This window comes from Falco punctatus (assembly GCF_963210335.1).
Source record: "Falco punctatus genome assembly, chromosome: 5".
In the NCBI taxonomy this organism is placed as follows: domain Eukaryota; kingdom Metazoa; phylum Chordata; class Aves; order Falconiformes; family Falconidae; genus Falco; species Falco punctatus.
In genome coordinates this window covers 58,554,799-58,563,890 of record NC_137584.1, presented here as the reverse complement: position 1 = coordinate 58,563,890, position 9,092 = coordinate 58,554,799, and the positions used below count along the sequence as shown (strand labels likewise).

Sequence of the window (9,092 nt, the reverse complement as noted above, 5' to 3'; positions counted from 1 at the left end):
CCTCCAACAGCAGGACCCATAGCCACAGCTGGGGGCTGTGCTCCCTCCTCCCTCATGTGACCGATGCAGCTCCTGCGCTAATAAAAAAAAAAATTGTGCTTGCTATTTTTGTCCAAATATTTGAGCTCCTCAGACATCGCTGGACAAAACACACCAGCTATTGGCACGCTCTTGCTAATCCAAGGGAACCTTTTGCACAGGCTGCTGCCTTCTAACCTGAGAATCACTTTAATTATCCATTATTTTGTCTTCCTCCCTGTGAGCCTCTTGCTGAATGCATTGTGCCACCCAGCATATTAGTCAATCATCACAGCTTAGGGAGCGCTATACTTTACATCTTGGCTTCAGTGTCATTCATGTGCACCCAGCGGAGACAGCAAGCAGTTTTAAGACGCTGGGTAGATTTAAGCATGCTAGGGCCTGTCTGTCCCTATAGTAAATAGCTTCCCTGACATTTAAGCTGCACATGGCTTGATGTTAGGTCAAACAAAAATGTCACACTATAATCACTTTTTAAATAGCTGTTTCCGGCTCAGTTAGTACTGTATAGTTCCAGAAGAGAAAACACTTACAAGCTGACAGACAGACAGAGGAACCGTCTGTATAGGATGTTTGCCTAATCCCATCCCTGCCCTTGCCTGTCAGGCTTGGAGGCTTTGTTTGTTTAAAAAAAAAAAAAATTGCGTATACAATTTGATGCCACTGTACTTTTCAGCTGGGCAGACTCTAAAGAAAACTCATGAATAAGTTCTGGGGAGAGTCCTTTGATGTAGCTGTGAGGGGTTTGGGTGGCCCGGGGGGTACCCTGCCCTCAGCGGCATTTGGGGCTGACACTGTGTCTTGGGGCACTGCACTGCTGAGATGCCGTTGCTGGGAGGAGACATGTAGGTAAAATACTAATGAGCTTTGACAGCTGAAAATGTGTTTCCACATTCCCTGATACCACTCCTCAAATTAGTCTCCACCTCTGAACCAGCCTGTGGAGGACATGGACCCCACAGGGGAAGCCATGCAAGACCAGCCTCTTCTCTCAGCCACCTCGGTTCAGTGTGTGGCTGTCTCCATCCAGTGTCACTGAGGCTCTGGCATCCTGCCCTGCCCTGAGCGGGCACTAGCATGCCCACGGGGCACAGCCTTGGCTTGCCACACGGCACAGCAGTACTCCCTGAGGGCCTGGTCCCCCAGCCACAGGGACAGGGCAGTGGGTCTGACCACCCTGTGGTGAGGCTGAGGTGTGCATGTGGCTTTCCACAGCCCAAAGATGGCTGGAGGGAATACCTGCACCCCCGCACCTGGAGGCATGTCCATGGTGGCTCCTTTTACCATTCCCACTTTCCCAAAATTGGCTATGTGTGAAATGCTACCCACCTGCAGCTTTTATCTTTTGCCCACAAGCCCTCCTGCGGGTGATGAACTATTGGTTTTGTGGCAGTGGATGGCAGTAATCAGAAGGTGACAGGGGAATTTTTCCATTGTGGAGCAGTTGTAGAAGGCAAAGCATGAGAGATCTACAAAGACGAGTGACAGCGAGCAATCTTTTGTCCAGGAAGAACAGTGTTGGAGGAGCCATGGAAACCCGTGAGGGTCTAAAACAGTCTTGTCATCCGTGCTCTAGCAGAAGGGAGGAAACCAGCCTTTCTTGACTTCCACTGTAACCTTTTTCTTCTTAATTGGTCTCTGGCCCTATTGTTTCTAACAAGCCGGGAGGCTGGGAAGGTGCTGTAGGCATGACTGAATGCCACCGTGAGAGTCGAGCCCCAGCCTCGAACACCCCTGGCTGCTGCCTTGCAGAGGCTGCTGACCCTGGCCTGTAAGTATGACTTGTAAGTCATTTCCTTTCCTGATTAGGTCAGAACAGTGGCACCAACTGGAGCGTGTCAACATGGGGGTTTCCTACTATGTTGATTTTCCTCAGTATTCTGAAACAAGGCACATGCTATTCTTTTTAAGTTGAAAAGCAAGTTTATTCCTGTAGGGATATGTTTCCAAGCTGCATTTAGACAGTAAGCAGTAAATCTTCACACATTCCTTGTTTCACATTATACTTACAGTGGGTGGTGGCTACTGTCTAATCACATAATAATGGGCATGATAGATAAGCAAAACTCTTCTACATTCGGACTGTGGAAGATAAGCTTTTGCCAAATGCAGTTACAAACTATGGGGCACTATGAAGGGGGAGCTGGGAAAAATATTAGAGCCTCCAGGAGGTAGGGCAAGATAATCTTTGCTTTACAACTAACCAACATGTCTTAACCCAGAAGTAACTTTAATTACACCTCGAATTTGTATCAGCAAATCGTTCTCATTTTACGCACCGTTTAACCACTGGGAATGACTGCAGTCCTCCTCAGCCACTGATGTGAAGACAAGTGGTTGCAGTTGCATGCAAGTTGGTGGGAGCCACTTTGGGGCTGGTGGCGAGTTCATCCTGGCTAGGTAAGGAAGAAAGAGAGGGATGGAGTATATACTGTGCACAGTGAATTTATGAAAAATGACCATGCTTGCAAAGTCCAACCACTCCTCCCTATGTTAGGCCATCCACCAGTATGAAGAATGAAATGGGACTAGAGGAGCCAACTGTCGGCTTTCCTGAGAAAGCAGAAAAAATGGCATGCACTGAAAAACAAATGCTATGATTTGTGATCTTAGACAGATACACTGGCCAAGAGGACTCAGGCTGGGGAGAAGTAAAGGCCCCACTGATGGTTCCCAAAGATGCTTTCTAAATATGAGTTTACACTTTGTGTTGTGGAGTTCTGTCTTCTAAGAAACAGTGCACAGCAGGAATGGACAATGGCAGTTTTGTTATATGTTGCGTGTAAAATCTTACGAAATCATCATATATGTCATGATGAACCATCAACAAAATGTAACGTTTAGAACTGTAAGCTATCCCCCTTTGTTTTGACTGCGATCATCAAAGAAAGACTTAAGAGAAGTCAGGCAAGGGAAAATATTCTTCAGTCTTACAGCATTTATGCATTAAAACATTCAGCTGAAAGGTACTTCCTAGGAAATCAGAATTTAATAATTGAATATTAGTTAAACTATGACAGTTACCTGTGTTTTTCATGTTGAAAACACTTCATTTCTGTTGTACATACAGCACATACACAATATTCAGTAGTATGTGATTAGTAGACATGCTCTTGCAACATCACACATCATTCTTGTTAATGAAGATCGTGGAAACAGAATAGCTGAGGTTGGAAGCAACCTGTGGATCTCATCTGGTCCAACCTCCCTGCTCAAATCAGGGTCAGCTAGGGCAGGTTGCCCAGGACCATGTCCATAGAGCTTTTGACTGTCTCCAAGGATGAAGACTCCGCAACCTCTATTTGTCATCTTCAGTGACAAAATATCATCCCTTTGTGCGACCTTTAAAAAGAGAGGAACCTCCTATATGCAGCTGTTTAAGAGAAAAGCCAAAAAGACAGACTAGAATGAGAATTAAAAAGATGTTAACATTTCCACTTTTTGCTTTGCTGACTCCACATTCTTTTAGTTATATGTAAAAATTTACGCAAGGATTTTATGAACTGCTTCTTTATACCCACAATTTTACTGTTTCTTTGCAAGTGGATCGTAAATCCTCAAAATTTTTTAAAGCTAAGACCTGCAGCCATGTACCATTGAAATTCCTAGGGCTTTTTCAGTATTATGAATTGTCTTCTGAGGCACCACTGTTTTTCATATCCTGTATTTTTCATATGGGAAATCTAATACGGTAGTATCAACCTGGATTTCTACTGTGCAGAAAAATACTGATTTTAACTTACCTGCCTTTTAAACTAAGGTTCTTTAGTTGAAGCAAATATGCAGTTACTCCCTGCTCTGCACCCCCCTCCCCCCAAAAAACCCCCAACCACTCCACCTTAATTTGGACACTTGGTCTTGAAAATATTTTATATTTTAATGCAAATTTATAATGAATTTACAGATTGTATGGACATTTCTAAATAGAAGACATGCTTTTTTGTGAACTGTGTGTTTCAGTTAGGCTTTTCGACCAAGTACATTGGCAAGTGTTGTATATGCCTTGCTAGGTGCAGTTGTGTTTCTGCTCTGTGAGAATATGTATTTTGGTTTTTATTGCTTTGGTAAGAGGAAAATCAGTGAATGTTTTCTTAAGCAGAGGATCAAGATCCCTGTCAGAGAGCTCTCTGAGTGTGAAAGTGCCATAGCATGCATGAAGAGACTCAAGAAAGCATTTCAAGACTTCTGGTAGTTGCAATATCCCAGTGCAAGGCACCCTGATAAACTGCTGTGCAAAAGTGTTCCTTTGTAGGGCACTGACAGGTCGGTGCGGTGACATTAGGAAGATGACAGCAATGCCTGAACAATGATTCAACATGAAAAATATTCACTGCTTTTTGGCCATTGGAGGGTCATTCCAAATAATGCTACAAGAGAGGCACATTATAAAGTCGTTGGGGTGAGATTTGTAACTGTCTTGGATAACATAGTTGGCTGACCTTTGTAAACTAGTTACTGCGCAATTCACAGTTCACAATAAAACCTACCCCAATAAAATGTTTGTATATTGGCTTCTTTGTCTAGCTGCTTTTCTTTGGTTAATAGGTTTGATTTTTACAAAGCTTGTCAGTAAGATTCTTGCTGTCTCAAAGTTCTGGATTTTTTATATATATATATATATATATATGAACATTTCAGTCAAACCAAATATGACAACTTAAAGAGGTGCAGATGGCTGTTGAGCTGGAGAGGACTGGCTGTCTAAATTAACTGGTAAAAAGGGGAGTCTTCTACTTGGCAGACTGAAGTTCAGCTCTGTGGATTTCATAATTACTTTTTCCTCGGCCTTGGTTCAAGGCTTCAAGTTTTGTATCTTCCCTGGTGTGGATTGTGACTCTACTAATGGTAAGCATTTTATTTTTTAAAAAAATATTTAAAAAAATACTCTAAGAGGCAACTGCAAATCCCCTCCCTCCAAATCCCTGATTTCACAAGTATATTGGATATTATTAATTTTTTTACACTGGGGTGTCAGTTATTCATTGCTTTTATTTGCCTTTCTCTTGTGAATATTTTGGCATAAAATGAAAAAAAAATAATAAGCATGTGCAGAAAAGTGAAAGATAAATCTTTATTTTCTCATAAAGCTTATTTTCCGTGATCTAAGATGCATTTTTTTTCAATTTCTTTTTCTCTTCCCCCCCCCAATTTTTTTCCCCAATTTTTTTTCAATTTCCTGTTTTCTCATAGCTTAGCTGTGTTGTAAGGTAAGTGTTTTAAGTAGATGCTATTCTGAGAGGAAAAACTGTTCTGCTCAAGAAAAACTGCAAAATCTAGTTTGTTGTCAGAGGAAAAAGTAGTGGTGTCACCCTTGTCTTTTCTTATATCAGAAATGTTTTAATGTCCTAACTAGAAGGCTAAAGTACTATAAAACAATAATATTTCAGGTAATTGTATTTGGGTTTTTTATTTTTTTTGTGGTCATTGACTAGTAATTAAGGGCTGGTCTTGGATTTTAACTTTTCATGTTTGAAATATGAAACTGTTTCTTCTACAGATTAATCAGACATTTCTTTTATCGTGGCTGATGGCCAAGACAGTTGAATTCCGCGCTTAGATATAAAGTAACAGCTCCATTTCATGCAACTTTTTGCTTTGAATTTATGACTTGCCACATATAAAAAGGGAAAGCCTTCTACAGTAAGCGGCTGCCATACGATCCCGTATTTCATTGCCATGAAGTGCTTGCACGGCGCTGTGCGTCCACCCTGCTGGAAGCCCACTCCTGTTCAGGGAGTCCTTAGACCCAGGGAAACATTTTCGGCACCTCTGAATGCAGCTGTGAGAAACAGACAGTACAGTACCAAACGCAGTTTGTTGGCGTCGGTTTGAACTTTATTCTGCTCATTTTTTTCTGTTTTCTAGATGGAAACATTTCAGCAAACCTTTCTGTTGGCTTTTTGCATGCAACATTCCTGAAAAAAGCAGATCTTTCGTGACTTGCAAAATGTGGAAATAGGAATTTCAATGAACGGTTGGAAGCAGCACCTCCAAAACCTTGTTTGCAGGGGTTTTCAGCCATCCAGCAAAGCACAGAAAATGCCACAGTCACTGCCTGTGATGGACACAGCTCAGATTTAGGCTGGGCAATACTCACAGCTTGTCTTAAACAATCTCCTGGCCAAAAAATATTCTGGAAAAGAGGTTATAATTGATTTCTAATAATAAATATTTTGGTTTTTTTAACTCAATGCCTCATAAATGAGGAAAGACAAATGTGTCACTTTTAAAATACACTTATGGAAATAATTTTCTATCAATCAACCTTGTGAAAAGTAGCCTATCTAAATAATTATGAAGAGCACTTTTATTTTGGGAATGGTATTCACTGCTCCAGTTTCAGATCTTTTCAAAAAGATGTTGTAAAGAAGGATCCCAAGCCAAAATCTTCAGGATGCTTCCACTCCCACTGGAGTTGTGCAAGTTTAGTTCAATGCCATTCTAGTATTATACCTGATGTATTTTTTTCACAAATTAAATAAAATATTTAAATGCTTTATCCAAAACATTGCCATGTATTTTTTCTTTGTGATAGGATGCCTCTATTTAAATTTATCCCTCATTCAGTGCTTAAAATCTTTTTATGTTCTGGGGAGGATGGACACTAGGAGCATGTGCTGAATTGCTGCTAAAACTGGGTGTGAGAACTGGAAAAATATTTCTCTTCAAATCAACAGAGTACTCTGGGCAAATCAGGGATTTGTTTTCATCTTTTAATTAAAATGGGAATATTAGATCATGAGCTATTATTCCAAAATTAAAAAAAATCTTTCTGAAAATACCTTTTTCTCCATTTTATCTCTATTTTTTCATCCAAAACTATTTGCCAAATTTGACATAAATTCTTGCATAGTTTCAACATGTGTCTGCTTCTACTGACAGATAAACTGCATAGGTAAAAAAAAAAAATACTCTTTCTAAAATGATCGTTTGCATATTAGAAATGTATCTGTTGCTTAAACAGCAACAAGTTAAAATTACAGTCGATTTATCACCTAGTTCTATGACACAAAACCATGTTATCTTTTTAAAGAAGAATATATATGTACATGTTCTGCTGCTTGCTCTTGAATCACCCATCGCTGCTGCTTGATCACAAATTTTAATTACAGAGATAGTCTCCCAGACCCTGCTAGTAATTAATTGCTGTAACTTGTGTGTGCTTTTGTGAAGCCTGCAGTGTGCCTGCAGATAAACAACTAATTAACACTTCTATACAAGTGAAATGGAGTTCCAATTATTCCTGTATCCCCCCTGCCCCCTATTCTTCACATGCATTTTGCTTAGGCATTAGGGATGCCTCATGGCTTACCAAACGAGATAGCCTTGTCTTTCTCTCTCCACCATTCAGAAGGGGTTTAATCCAAGTCAGGCTGCTGAGCTGCTGCACCTGCCCTCATGCTGCAGTGCTGGTGGGAAAAGCCTTTTGAAGGACAGAATCAGCTTTTTCTATAAAACAAGGGAGTCATAAAGAGCATTTGGGCAAGAACAGCAGCAGTAGTAGTTTATAATCAGATGTAACACTGCCAGAGTCCGTACTGATGTTAAGACTCTGTAGAAGTATCCCAGGTCACTAGATTAGCTCAGAGGACTAAAGCAGAAAAATGTGACCAGCAGTATCCAGTGTATATGGGCACAAACTAGGAAATCCAGAGGAATCTGTAACACAGTGTATTACAAGCAGCATAGAGGTGCAAACTAGTCCTGTGACCTGCTTATCTGCAGAAAGCTGGGACTGGGTCCAGCCACTTTGATCCTCCAAGAAAGGAGGGAACGCAGCATCATGTACAGCTAATTTGGTAGAGTTCACCTAGAGTACAGCTCCAGCCCTAATGTGTGGGCCGGCTGGCGTGACCCTGCTGCTGTGCGGGGAGAGCCACCCGCCTGCCCGAAGAACGGCACTTCTCTTTGGCAGCTGAGTGCCTTCCACAGGGTGGGAATTTTGTCTTCAGAGTTGCTTTAAGAAAAAGATAAATGCCTTGCACTTCTTTTGCTCCAAAGAGGGACCCACCTCTTGAGCACAGTAGTCCTCTGTTTCCACCAATGCGTTTGGAAATCTTTACAGCATTCCACCAGAGCTAGTGCAGCTTCGATGCTTTATTTCTCAGAGGCACAGCATGTATGGAACATATTACCTTTCTGGGAAAATCCTGACTTGGATTATTGCTTTGGCACTTTCCGAGTGGTCTTCTCACACTCTATCCCAAAGTGCCTCACAGGGTAATAAATTACATTACCCACAACCAGTATGACCTCAGTAAGATCCACCTATGCCAAGAACAGCTCCATGTTACTGTCAGTTAATTAGCGGTGGTATTGGTTAACTGAGGAAGCGAGAGCCAGGAAGCTATCCTTTACTCTTTGTGGCCAGTGGCATGGCATGGCATGAAAGTGACTGGCAGCTGGCTGAAGAGAGGGTAGGTATCTCCAGGAGTTTGTCCTCTAGCCCATGAGAGGGGCACAGCACGCACACACACCACATGCATGGTCACACTTGGGATTGTTATCCCACCTGCCTGCAAAGCACGGTCTGAGCCACCCTCACCTTAAGCTGTGCACTGCTCTGGCCTTAAATGCGGATCCCCAAGTCTGCAGCCCTCAAAGTTCAGGCTAAAGCTTGTTCCTGGGGCGTACAGAGACTGGTGTGTCTAAGCACACCCAGGGCATCGATATAGCATTAGGCAAACCCGATCGGGCTGTTCGCTGCCTCCCTGTGGGCCATCCAAGGAGTCTTTCTGGGAAGAGGAATCAAAGAGTCTGTATCCTGATGTGGAGTGAAAAAGGCACCTCTGCTTGTGCAGCCTGACATTGTTAGTGCCCAGCCTCAGTTCTTGCAAGCCTAAGTGACAAACCGAGATGCAGTCTGATGGAGAGCTGGAGAAGCAGCATGCAGCTTCTTGGCTCCAGAAGTAAAAGTCTGGCGTTGCCCCTCTAGCTGGAAATGCTGGGGTAGGTGCTGCCGGCAGCATGTGGAGGTGCTGATGCTGCTCATGGTCCCACACACAGCACAACCAGTGCTCAGCACTGACCTCTAGCTGAAGGCATCCTTCCCC

General features: G+C 42.4%; 1 long non-coding RNA gene across 1 annotated transcript; it reads right to left on the bottom strand.

Moving 5' to 3' along the window:
• Positions 1 to 238: 238 nt before the first annotated feature.
• On the bottom strand, positions 239 to 7,465 carry LOC308064847. Its single transcript, XR_013928567.1, has 2 exons — positions 7,352 to 7,465; positions 239 to 3,412 (listed from the first exon to the last, which is right to left on the bottom strand). It is a non-coding gene; the product is annotated as an uncharacterized lncRNA (long non-coding RNA).
• Between the last annotated feature and the right edge of the window lie 1,627 nt (positions 7,466 to 9,092).